Consider the following 14314-nt stretch of genomic DNA (forward strand, 5'->3'; position numbering starts at 1 on the left):
TCTAATGATTTCAACACTATCGACCACATTCACATTATTACAATCAACACAAGGACAATAAAGGCCTTTGCCTCCCAGTTTGCGTTGATAAGCTAAAGCCCTCTCGCAAAACTCTTGAACCCCATTCCAAAATTCCAATGTATCACGTCTACCATACATCCAACCACGATCCTTCTCCATTTAGTAAATTGTCTCTAAACATATATAGCAACATATAATTTATAATGTGTAAGTGCTACATATTTTATGTAAATCAAATTCAAGTACAAAACGTGTATATACCATTCATATAGTGAAAAAATGCATGTCTCCAAAGGGTCCTTATCACTCCAACCTAACCCATCCTTGAATTTCTACTCTCACTAGTGAATGTATGTCAACTTTCCAATTTTAAGGAAAATCCGGCAGCATTTCCCCCTAGTTCTTCAAGTACATGATGTAGATAATTAATTACCCACATATGTACCCAAAGAACATAGTGAGGAAATGGTAAGCCAAGATGTTCCTTAAAATCGAAAAGAAAACATACATTCACCACCTAAGTGAGAGTACACATTCAAGAACAGTCCCAACCGGGGACTATTCAAGACTTTCTCCTAATGAGAAAGCCTTGAACGGGTATCTAGGCATATGATGATGCAAGTATTCTATATATTGTTGTATTTATTTGCAATTAAACAATACACAAGTTGCAATTTCATGAATAAACTTTTATTAAATGGATAAATAGAAAGAAATATAGCTAAGTAAAGTTTATAAGTCATACCAATATAGCATTTACCCACTTGAGCTCAATATGTAGTCCTCAAGCTAATTAAATTCGTGCTTCAATTCACATATGAATCTATATATTAAAAAAACAAAAAACAAAAATTAGGTTAAATATTATGTATGTACTTCTCATAACATGTCAATTCACTAATTTATTTCTAAACTAAAACACATCATTCATCGAACTAACAATTGCTAAACTATGTATTCACTACTTTAATTTGTTCAAAATTCATTTTATTTATTCAAAATTGCTAAACTAAAAAGGTTACTAATCTCTAACCATTATACCAAACCAAAATTCAACTAATTAAGTAACAAGGCTAATATTCTCTACTTTATTCAAAATTACACATCAAAACAAATTAAATTAACCATTAAAACATACTAATATCCAACTAAATGAGTAACAAGGTTACTAATTTCTAATATTTTCACAATTTCCTAATAAAAAAAACCAATTATTGAAACAAATTGAAGTAAAATTATATTCTAACCTAAATTTTAATTTGCCTAACAATTCTTCAACATGCAAAACAAATTAATATAAGTTCATAAATGGGAAATTATTGAGAATAAATAAAAAAAATTATACCTAAAACACTCAAATTGAGATTTTAGTGGTCAGTGGTGCGGTGGTGCGGCGACAACCTTCAGCAGGGCGGTGGTGCGGCGGCAACCTTCAGCAGGGCGGTGGTGCGACGTCGACCTTCAGGGTAGTGGCGCAGGAAACGAAGAGATGAGGTCGGCGTGGAGGGGGTTGAGCTGAGGGGAGAAACACCACGGCAGGGGAGAAAGAGAATGCCAGGGGAGAAAGAGAAGGTCAGGGGTGGCGGCGGTGATGGTGGCCGGCGACTGTTGCGGCAAGAGTGCAGGTGAGGTGAGGGGTTTCGTAGGTGAGGTGAGGGGTTTCGAGAATGGAACAGTGAAGAGAACGAATAGAGCAGTGAATTGAAGCAGCGAAAATGAATGAAAGAGAAAGAGAAGGAAGAAGGAAAGAGGCGGGGTTTTTTTTTTTAATTAGGCACCAGTTCATTTGGCACCGGTTCAAACCGGTGCCTTTTACAATTTTGGCACCGGTTCAGGCCAAACCGGTGCCTTTTCTCTTATTATAAAATCCCGCCCATTTCTAGATCGGTTTTGGCCACCGGTTTGGCCTGAACCGGTGCCATATGGGGGCTGCCTATTGCAATTTTTCTACTAGTGTAACGATCTTTGGGCTAGTAAAATAGCCCAAAGCCCAATTGGACGAATCCTATAAGGTCACACAAAGGACCTAGATCGAGCACGAGAGGACGAGGCCCATGATAGGCCTCATCCCCTATAGTGGCCGACCATATGGAGTAAGGTTGAGGGTTTTGGGCTTCCTAACCTTGTCTAATTATAATATGACTATAAATAGACTTGGTGCCTAGGGTTTGCATGAAGTAAGCAATTCAACTGATCAGTTTGATCAAACCCTAATTAGCAAACATGAGACCTGACCCTCTCAAACTCTCCTTTCTCTCACGACACTCTCTCGTCCCTCCACGCCAGTGTGGTGGTTCGTGGTGGTTGGCTTAGTCCAAGAAAGGTGGTGATCACGGTTTTCCTCAATCACTCGACCAATCTAGTATTGGTGGACGGCTCGTTCGAAGCTCGTGGACTAAGTAGAGGAGCAAAGTTTGGGGCTCTATTCTCTCCTTGATTTTCCTGTCGAATTGCTATGTAGAATTCACGCTTCAAAGGTATGATTATGTGTCTTGTGTGTTATGCATGCGATCTTGGGATTAGGTGCTTGATTGAATATGATTATGATTTTCTACTTTATAGTACCTATAAACTCCTACAACTAGAGCCAGTTGTCCTCTTTTCGATCAGATCCTTGATCTCACCCTTGAAACTTGTCATGAATTTCATGAGTTCGTCTCGGGTTACTGGAGCCTAACCTCCTGCTGCTTGGGTATTTCCAGGCGGTGGTCCAACAGACTTGCTGGTACCAGCTTAATTGTTTATTCGTTCTAGCTTGTCTCTGGAACGGATGTGATTAGAAATGAGTGACCCATCAGTGGCCACATACGTTTCGACATCCACATCGTGGTCGTCTTCATGGTCTGTAAAGAGCTCCCCATCAACCGTTAGATGGTTGGGGTTTAGCACCGGTACAGACTCTTAAACCACCTTTGAGGTACTCTCCCCACAGACGGCGCCAAATGTTTTGGGTGTTTTTGTCCATCAGGAGAGTTGCAGCTCGAAGACTGGTCCGACAACGTCTGTATCTGCAAAACAACGGAGACTCCGGGTGGTTGGAGCTCCACCTCCAACGATCATGTTATAACGTGTTGGAGAATGTGAACAGGTGCGGAAAGTAAAGTGATATCTTCTCGGATTCCGAGATAAGGAGTTTTATCTAATGTGAGAGAATATAGGGTAATGCAAAAAAATGATTGAATGTCCCTCCCAAAATGGGAGATATCATCCTATTTATAGATTTATTGGAAAATGTGCCCTCTTTTAGGTCACTTTGACCTAGATTTGGTGGGCTGCGCCGTTTTGCAGCTTTCTCGAAAATTGGGCCTTGAAGGCCGCAATTCCAGCTGATATCTGAGGCTCACACGTGTCAGTTGGTGAGTGGCCCATGTGGACCTGTTGTTGGGAGAGGATTCTTAGCAAACTACAAAATAGGAAAAGATCAATAAAAAAAATACAATAATTGACTTCAATCACACATAATAAGGAAACAAGCTGAAAATGGAAAGATGTATGGTCAAAGATATCAAAGAATATTCAATAAATTATAGCTCATTAATCAAGGACTTGATTGGGTCAATCAAGGAGTCAACAATCAATTAAAGATCTTATGAAGACTATGAAATCAATCAAATAAAGCTAAATCAGGAAATGGATCACTTGTTTGACGAAATATTATTCTCGCGGCGGTCCCTACTGAGTACGGACAGTACGGACTCAAGTGCACGTTTTTGAGTAAGTCGTTCGCCTTACTGAGCCATTCTGAGAAAGGCAACTTCCCTTCAAAGCTCGGACCATTTGAAGACACGTAATGAATGCTTGGGCAACAAGCACAATCAAGTCCCATGATTGAAGGAGCGAATCAAGGAAATACCAATCACCAAGTCAACATTTCCTAAGATATGAATATGTCAATCAATATTGTCAACATTACCATAATAGCGAGGATCCTTTAATATTTACCTTTATTAGACTTATAAATCATTATAAATAGGATGCTCACTGTAATGAAATTCATACACACATTCATACATTTTCTAATACAATTTACTACACTTTTATACTAAATTATCTGATTTATGTCGTCCTTGCTAACACCAGTTCGTCCTTACTCAGAAATGCCTCTCTTATCTTGGTCTTTGTTCTTTGATTTATAATTATTATTATGGTTCTATTGTTTTATTGCTCTTACTTAATTCATTTGAAGGTTGTGTTTATTTTTTTTTGGCAGATTTGATTACTAAAACCCCATAAAACCTTTAACATATTCCTAGAAAACCTTTTCTAAGATTTGTCCTAAACATGTGTCCAGGCTTGACACGTATTCCTCTCTGATTTGTCCACGTGTCTAGGATATTTTTACCCTAAACATATTGTATATATATAGATATCACTGTGTTAATAACATTTGGAAAAGAGAAAAAGTCCATTGTGCTCTCAGATATGGTCCATCTCGGTAGTAGGCTATCACAGGCTCACAGCCTCACGGAGTCACGGGTATTCTACCGTATCCGTTTTGCATCCATATCCAAGCCATTTGTTACCCGAACTCGTGCTAGTTCCCATTTCCCACTTTGAGGTTAGAACTTAGAACCAGAACCACCGTAAATCTCACTTCCCTTCTCCCACTCGTCTCATCTCTCTCTCTCTCTCTCTCTCTCTCTCTCTCTCTCTCTTCAACAACAATGGCATCTCGTATTGTGGCGGCTGCTCGTCAAGCTGCATCCATCACCCGGATCTCCTCGTCCCAACAACCCCTTCCTCGTCTTGTTCAACGCCGTGGCCTCGCTGGTGCCGCCGGTAATTTTGCGATTTATGAATCGTGATTTTCCTTTCAATTTCTTTGTATTCGATCTTTCTTTAAACTACTCATCATTTGGTTCGGAATTTGTATTTTGAATTCTGTAATTTTTGGAATAAAAAAGTCAATCCCTTTTTATATATTGTGAAATTGTTGAGAATCCTGAGTTCATTATGAATGTTGATCGTGATTTAATTTTTATTTATTTATTTATTTTATTTTTTTATTGTTGAATGGGATTTTGATTAGAGAATTTGAAATCAAAGTGATAATTGGAATAAAAATGTCAGCTGATTAATTGAATATTTAATGTGGTTTATATTTTGTATGATTTTCAATTGCGTTAGGTATTTTTAGGGTTTAGAGGGAGTCCTAGCAAAGGGGAGATTTACTCAAAGAATCAATCCCAATGTTTGGGTACGAGCTCGGTGTTCAAGAACTTAATTGGATTCCACATTGCATGTAAAAATGTAATATCAAGCTTGTTGATGAAATTAACTCATTTAATAGGGTTTTTGTATTATTAGCAGTTGCCTTTTTATGGGCCAGTATTTTGATTTTTCAACTTCAGAAATAGCAGACTCATTGTTAACAATTTAAAAGATCTAGGGTCAAAGTAAAATTCATTACAATCATGACACTTCGATTTAAACGACCCTTTAGTTTATTAGCTGATATTCCGGTCATGTAAGTGTCATATTTTAAGTTGTAGAACGGTTATTGCCACAAATGATTGCCTATCTTCATATGTTCCATGTCAAGGAAATTAGAAAATTCATTGTGGTGTGGAATGTTGACTTTTGCTACAATGTGTGCTTAGCGCTGTACATTTTCTTGAAATGTTTTATTTCCATTTTGAACTGCAAACTTCTTGGCATATATTTATATTGCATCTGTTGTGGTTGAGATGCAATGAGAATCTGATTTCCTTGCCAAATATCAATGTGGATTTGTCTTTGGCTTTGTAGTTCTAGATAAGTAAGAACTCCGCTGAGTTAGACCCAAATATCAAGTGCCACTACTAAAATGTTTTCAGCTTCTAAATGTTTAGCTATATGTTTCATGATGTGTTGTATTATTCATTGCAGATCACCATGGGCCAGCAAAAGTAAACTGCTGGCAAGAACCAAGGAATCCTGCTAACTGGAAGGAAGAGCATGTGAGTATCTAATGTGGTGTATTATATACCTTTATCGTGTTTGTTTATTTCCAAGCCTACTGTGATATTTGAGTGTTGATGAAATATAAACATTATTATATTTTACTATGCTGTCGGTTCTGGTCTGATTCTTCAGTTTACATGTTATTTAGTTGATGATAGGTTGATAGCTAATTTTTAAAAATGACTTGGAGTAACATAGAAGGTATCAGTGAAGCTTAACAAGAAATCCTATGATAATAAATTTTTCTTTGTATTGCCACACCTATCCTTTGATAACCCTCTAGTCTGCTTCTATATTGTGAGCTTGATATCTCTAAACATTTTCTTGAGTTTATTCTCACTTAGGATAAATGTGGCCCTTGGGTTTATGAGACTTATTCCAGGCTTGTTGACTAAGGTTTTCTCAATTTTGTCTTGCATGAAAATATCATCCGTTTGGACACTCAAAGGGTCCTAAGTGGCATCAATACTTTGTTCTTTTTTGATGAAGTTTTCATGGCAGAACTAGGTAGTTTCCAGAATAGATGGGTGGGTAGGGTGCAGAAGGGGTGTTTGAAATGGAGAGGTGTGTATAGGACAATCAGTTGAGTAGCATGTTTATGCTTGAGATACTTTATAGAGCCTGTCTGCAACATATTAGTATCCCCTTTCCCTTGGAGCAAGTATTTAACACAAATGTCTGCTCATCAGTCATCAACTTTTATGTTGTTTCCCAGAAGTATGTCAAATGTCATATGTGTATCACTTTTATTAGGATGATCAACCCCAATCAAGGAAAGTTGTATGACTTACATAGTTGGTTCTTACTCTGCTAGTTTTTTATTATATATTCGTCTTACAAAAAATTTATTATACTTCCTTCGTTTCCCAAATATTGCACCATGGGAATTTAATGCATCCCAATGTACATTTTCAATTTTATTATTAATTATACAAGCTTGAAAGTTATAAGAAATTGATCTTATGAAAGTTTATATCAAGAGTTCAAGACAGAGGTAACAAGACCCCACATAGCTATCTTTTTATGTTGTCTAAATCACTACGTTGGTTGGAGTGTGTGAATAGTGTTAAAGTGCAAATGGTGTAGTTTTTAGGGAACGAAGTATAATGTTTGGCATATGTTTTTACGAAGAATATTAATATGTTATAACTAAGATGTATTTACGGATTCATATGCTGTAGAAAGTTTTAATTAAGGCTGGTTGAGCAGTATTGGAGACAGGTGCAGGTTGTATACACTATTGGTTTCACGTCCATATTCACTAACAGTTGTTGAAAAGTAGTTGCATGCTTCTGTGGGAATACCACTTATGCCTTGCCAGCTGATCACATTCAGAATAGTGAACAATATAACAACTGGTTTTTCTGTAAGAAGTTTTCAAAGTAGCTCAGCTCAACTGGGCTGGGCCTACTTTTTTTTTTTTTTTCTCTTCTCATCATGGAGAAGTCTTACCATCTGTATTTGGTCAATTAATTTAACTTCAAGGATTTGGCTGGGGAACCCTTTCTATGGTTTACATGGAAGGATATATAGTAAAGACCTGTTTTATGCTAGATCCTTTTAGTTGTGGCAATTATTTTTTGACACTTGCCAGAGAGGAAGAGTGACAAAAGGATCATGCTTTGTTTTTTTTCTTTGATTTTGTATGGGTCAGAATATAATTTTTGTTTGTCTTCTGTTTTATTGCTTTTGACTGTATCTGTTGTTTGTTAGGTTTTCTTCACACACACTCTTTCTCTCACTCATGGAGCTTCAATTGTTGTGTCTAGAGGAACTACTAACTTGAGTTTATGTTGTATTGTGCAGTTTGTCATTGTATCTCTCACTGGATGGGGTTTGCTTATCTTTGGAAGCTACAAGTTCTTTACTAAGGGCAAAGGCAAGACAGAGGAGGTATATTTCTTTACCTTTGTGATCTAAATATTTCCAGATCTGAATGGGAGTCATCTTAATTTGTTCATTTGATAGTATCTGACCAAAGAGTTATGTTGAGACAGGATAAACTTATATGTGAAACAATGTTTAGCTTTTGAAGCAGTGGTTTATCAGTTTATTATGTAGTAATCCTCATGTCAAAATTAGAAGGTTTTTGTTTATTTATAGGGAAGGATAATAGATCTTCCCTTCCATTCTGGGTTTCCCTCTCTCCAAAACATATCCAAACAGAATCCTCCCTTTCTCTTTCATTCCTTTGCCTCTAAATTACCTTATCCAAACACACTCTCATGGTGTGTTTGGATAGATTAAGGGAAGGAAAAACAAGGGGAGGGAGGGGAAGGGGTGGGAAGCTAAAGGGAGGAGGGGGGGTGGGGGGGGGGGGGTGGGGTGAGGGAAATATGATGAGTTTTCCTTCCAAATCTCTCCATTGTTGGAGAGATCAATATCTTCAATTGTATGATAATCTCTCCATTTCTCTCCCCCTCCAATTCTCTTCTTCCCGCATTTGCTATCCAAATGAAAGATAATTCATCCCTCCATTTCCCTTCCCTTCCCTTCCTTTCCCTCCATTTCCTTCGATCCAAACATAGTGTTAATGATGCCATTTTCTTGTAAAATCAAATAATCAATTCTGTACAAATGATCCCTTATTAAGTGTGGCTTTTTGTTCAAAGATGGAGTGAATATTTTTGTTCTTTGTGCAAGTCTGGTCCTGATGTATATACCTCTTTATCGGTAAGATTGCCTTATGATTTACTGATTGTTTCTTCTTATTCTGTTTCACTATCTCTTATTGAAGGTGGCGGCGGCGGCTTCACAGTAGAACAATCATGAACCTAAAGATGCTTTAGCAATAAAGACGGTGCTCATAACTGTTCAGCCAGGTGGATATTTTCTGATATTCCAATTGTTGCCGGTTAGATAGCTTTGGAGCAAACAAATGTGATAAATGGATTTTTGACAATTTGAAAGGTTGATGATAAACATATAATTGTCTAAAGTAGTGTTCCCCTTTGAATTTACTATAAATACCAATTTACTTTCTCATTTTCTTTATTTTGGTCTGCTGCTTCTGTTCATGGATATAGGACAGCATGCGACCAGTTTGTTGTATCTTATAGTTCAAGAAATTGAGCGGATGATGTCACCAACTTAATTTGTTTGCAAATGCCAATTTTTCCTGGAATGATGTATGAGGCTGAAGTAGCCTTCTAAAGCTCTAATGCTGCACTTTGGACATGTTCATTGTACAACTTGTGGTTGGTGTTTAGGAATTTAAGCTACTCGGTGCAATTCAAATTGTGTGAAAAGCAACCCTTGTAATTACATGGGTTCTGAATCATACTTTTTCCCTAGGACTTCGATGTTTGAATATAGGCTTCAGACTTAGGGATCAGATATTAGAGATTTTAGTAAAAAGTATCAGGAAAATGTAGATCAAGTTGGGCATTTTGTTTTTCTGTTTTCAATTATCTCTTCTCCTTATGACTTAGATTACTTATAAATGATTAAATAGAGGCTTTAGACATAGGGATTGGATAATAGAGATTTTTAGTAAAAACTGACCGAAATATGTTCAAGTTGGCATTTCGTTTCTTCAGTCATCTACTTGGTAATCCCTGTTAGGAAGTCTCTATATTTGTAGTCTTGGAGAACGATTAGGATAAAGGCATTTTTTTTTTTTCGTGTACGGACATTTGATTAATAGACTTTGATCACAGGATCACAATTAGTTTTGCACTTGGGATATCTGTAATAGACTTTGGCATTACTTTGCTGCTTTTAGGGAAGTTCCTAAGTTTTTTCACATCTTGGTGATCATTTTGAGTTGGCACCCTAAAATTCTGTCTCTTCTGCTTCCTCATCAGGTTCTGATTCTGAAAATCTTCTGATGTCATCTCTATCAATTTCTGGTTCATTAGTTTCAGCGTCGTTTGAATCTTCAGCATCACTTTCTTCGATTACAATTTCATTTCCTTGTTCATTATCAATCTCTTGCTTCTTCACTTTGATGCTACTAATCTTTTCCTGTTCCCGGTATTCTTCTTGGTCATTTAATTGCTTTGTGATCTCGTCAGAATTTTGCTTACTGGCAGTAATTTGGACATCATCTACTTTGCTACCCTCATCATCAATTAGCAATTTGGTTTTGACATTGATATTTTGCTCCGTGCTCATTAATATCCCATGTTCATATACTTGTTCAGTTTCCTCTGTTGTATTAGATTGTGTCTTTTTCAATTTTATTCCTCGTTTGTCACTCTTCTTGGCTACTTCGTCTCTGGATTCACCATTATTTCTGGTGTCTGGTATATGATTCAGTTTGTCTGATTGTGGCAGCTGATGTTTTTCAACAAGAAATTTTTTAACCTCTGACTCATTATTTCCGGGTTGGTTAGATTTCTGCAATTCTTCATTTCTGTTAAGAACTGGAGTGCTTCCAGTCTTGCTCGCAGAGTACAAGTCATCACCCAATCTCCTGTTTCTTAGAATCTCTCTCCTCTTGCCCTTGGAATGTCTCCTTCTTGCTCTAGAGCCATAGCCATTTACAGATCCATCTGGCTTTTCCAACATCAGGCCGCCTCTGAGAAGGCTTGAATCTTTCAAGTCACCCGTTGCTTGATGCTCTTGCAATTTCTGCTTCTCCTCTTCATGGCTAGTGTTGGTTCCTCTTGCTTTATCTTCCGTGACCTTGGTGCTGTGGTCAGCATGATAATCTGCTGTTTCGCTACCATCAGTTTTAGTATTCTCGCTCTTCAATTCAACTCCATCTTTCACATCATTCAACTTCTTGTGTTCAATGTTTGTACTGTGATCATTCACTGTCTGAATAACGTTGTCATTGTGGCTTCTACTTTTTCCCATTGTTGAATCTGTCAATGAATCGTTACTTAATTGTAAATCCCCCTCATTCTCACCCTCATCTCTTGTCCCAACACCGATGGAATTTGTTACAAGTCTAGTTGTTTCTGAATGCAAATCTTCTCGTTTTTCAAGCTGGAACTTCAGATCTTCAATTTCTGCATCTTTCATCTTTAACATGTCCTTTAAAACAGTAACTTGAGGGGGATCTTTGCTACTCGATTCCTTTTCTTCTCTCAGAATTTGAATCTTGTTCCTTTTCTCCTCAAGCGTCAACTCTATCACCTTCCTTTCATCCATGAGAGATGAAATTGTAGATTCCTTATCTGACAGCCTCCTTTCGAGCTCCAACTTCTGTGCTCTCAGGGAGTAAACTTTGCTGTTCATCTCTTCGATTTTCTTCCGAGCTTCTTGGTTGAACTCTTTCTCTCTCTGCAAGCTCCCCAGAATGTAGATGTATAATTAGAAATCCATTTAAAGGATTTCCATTTACTCTCAGCATTACAATAGTCAATTATACAGTGACATGAATTGTGCTGAAATGTAAGGGAGTTTTGATGTCTAAAAAAGTGTATTTATTTAATAATGAATTAACATCATGTTCAAGCTTTATAAAAAGTGGGTTGGAGCATTACTACCTCTGTTTTAGATTAATTACAGCAATTAGGCATTTTCTACTCATATTTTTTTTTTAAACACACATTTTCTACTTATACTTTATATATCAAATCGTATCTAATAATATTTAACGGAGATAGTATAATGGATTAATTAATGGACGTTTGATTTAAGTTAATACTATGCATCAATTAAAAAAACCTTACACAATTATCAATAAAAAAATGTATTCAAATATTTGATTTAGCGACATATTACATAAGTATTACTTAAATTTTTATGCATAAATTTCCTTTAATTAATTTTGTTGTAGAAATCTTTCAAACAACATAAAAGTACATTGCATGTCACTTTCTTGAAGATTAATTGATTCTCCAAAATGAATTAGATAGTCACACAACAGCGTAAACGAGTAATGTGACAACTAGCTAGTGAGACGACGGATAAAGAAAGAAATAAAACGAACCTGGAAGAGAAGGTGAAGGGTAAGAAGCTCATGGTCTTTCTCCTTAACAAGAAGAGAAAAAATTCGTTTCTCTCTGATCTTGTGAAGCACCATAACTCCAAGAATAGCTGCCCCGAACGCTAACAATAGCATCAACGCGTACGGCTTACTATTACTACAACTACTGCTCCCTCTTTGATTGTTGCTATTCTTAAATGAACTCCCCATTTTTGTAGTCTCTCTAACTTCTTACTATTTCTATGTATAGAATAAGCAGCTTAGTTATTATGTTATGTCATGGTTTGGTTGTTGGCGTTTCATTCAAAAATGCCCCTTAAACTGTTCACTTCTCTTTCTCTTTTTCTCTCTTAGTGATGATCAGTAATGTTTGGCATGCCTGAAGAGCTTAGGTAGAAAAGGAATCTGTTTTTTTGTCAAATGGAATTGAGCATGGAATTTGTGCCTTCACCTCGAAAATGTGATACTTAACATACTTTCATTAATTATGCCTGAGGTTTTTTTTTTTTCCTTTTTTTGGCGCTTCCGACTATTCTATTTGCAACACTTATTTTCTTGCACCGTTTTCAAATAGGAAATTTTGTCAATAACTACCAATTAAAACACGTGTTTTGAAAACAATTACCTATTAAAAAAAATGTTTAAAAGAACTACCACAAATTTGTAAAAAGTTTAAGCAACACTACCACTTTTAACCTTAATGAAGGGTAAATTAGTCAATTTAGATGATTATTTTATGCAATCAAGGTAAAAAATAGAACTTAATTATATGCCAAATATTCTAGTTGACATTATTAGAGTGGTAGTGCTACTTATACTTTTTACAACTTTGTTGTAGTTCTTTTTAAAAAAAAATAAATAAATAGGTAATTGTTTTCAAAACACGCGCTTTAATTGGTGTTTCTTAACCATTTCCTTTCACATATTTACAACACTTTTTAATTTAACCATTTCCAAGCGTCATAAGTATTATACTTTAGTCAGCATATAATTTTCTCAGATGGAGACCACGGAGTTGCAACGCTCAAAAAGAAAGAAAGAAAGAAACAAAAAAAAAAAAAAAAAAAAAAATTCCCTTTTGAGTTATGAAGATTACAATTTTACATTCTTTCTGTATTGCTGGAAGCGTGAGTTGTGAATCCAATGCATGTCAGTCTCGCTCATTAACTTCCCGCTCTCATTAATTTCTCGCTCATTAACTTCCCGCTCTCATTAACTTCCCTCTTCATCTTCCCCATAAAGAATTTAAAATACATAACTTCTCTCTCGCTATACTCCCTCTCTCTTTGTCACTCAATTTTGCTTTCTTCTTGCTTCGCTTCTAGTCTCCGGTCGTTTATGATTGTTCGTTGTTTGGTGGTTCTTGTTCTGGCATCGACATCGTTCTCCTACTAATACAGGTAAGAAATTTGGGGAACCCTAGAATTTTGAAAATGTGGATTGTTTGTTTATTTTGGGTGGCGAAATTTTAATATTTGAATGCATTGTACTAAATTTATTGCTAATTTGGGTTATTCTGTTGTAAATAATGTCTTAGTTTAGAGTTATTTTTGCGAATACAAGGAGAATTAAGAGTAATTATGTCCAATTTTCCCATTAATGGAATTTATGTTGTACAATTGAGAAATAAAGCTGCGTTTATGATGTGTGGAACACCATGAAATTTGTTTCACTAATATTGGATGTGTGGTGTCCTAAATATCGTAATTCAGGTTTGTTGTTAAAGTAAATGAGTGAAACCAAGTTCAATTGATGTGTGGAAAACCATAAAATTTATTTAGACTAGGTTTTTTGTGCTTCTCAAAGTTCAATTGTGTTGAAAGTAGTTCAGTTGATGTGAATAGCAAATTGTTGTTTCAAAGTCGAATTATGTTGGTATTTGAAATCTTTAAGTAGTTGTGCACTTGTTATTTTGTAAAATACTGGTAAAATACTGGTAAGATTATGTGCAAGTTAGTCCATCTTGGATGGATAGTTGAAATTCAAATGATGTGAAAGATTGTTGGTTTAAAGTGGACTTATTTGAAATTCAGATTGTTGGTTCAAAGTGGACTTATGTTGGCATTTGAGATTAGAATTACAAAACTAAGAATCAAACTAAGAAATTGAGTGGAAATAAACCTATTGTTATTATTGGTTTTAATATAAAAAATGTTTATATGTAGAGGGACAAGTATGGGACGAAAAAGGGGTGGTGCTTCTTCTTATCGTCCAGCGGTTGGTAGTAGGGCGAAGTTGGGGGTGAGTAACTGTGTATTTTGTGTTTTTGTGTTTACATTTGGGGAGATTAACATGTATACCTACTTACTATTTTTTTTTTGTTGTAGCTCACGATGAAGGAAATTACACAGGATCTTCAGGAAAAAGGAGTGGATAAAAGCCAGAAAAGCGGTTGCTGCTGATAAAAGCCAGAAATTGGTTGTTGCTGGTATAAGAAAAATGCCTGCAGAGAAGAACATACCTGAGAAA

The 14314-nt window shown here is 36.2% G+C and overlaps 1 long non-coding RNA gene across 1 annotated transcript; it reads left to right on the forward strand.

Moving 5' to 3' along the window:
- Positions 1-4593: 4593 nt before the first annotated feature.
- LOC145559739 (uncharacterized) lies at positions 4594-9088 on the forward strand. The gene is made up of 4 exons (XR_014092913.1): positions 4594-4800; positions 5890-5960; positions 7771-7857; positions 8702-9088. It is a non-coding gene; the product is annotated as an uncharacterized LOC145559739 (long non-coding RNA).
- Positions 9089-14314: the final 5226 nt, after the last annotated feature.

This window comes from Chenopodium album, chromosome 9 (genome assembly GCF_948465745.1).
Source record: "Chenopodium album chromosome 9, dcCheAlbu1.1, whole genome shotgun sequence".
Lineage (NCBI taxonomy): Eukaryota > Viridiplantae > Streptophyta > Magnoliopsida > Caryophyllales > Amaranthaceae > Chenopodium > Chenopodium album.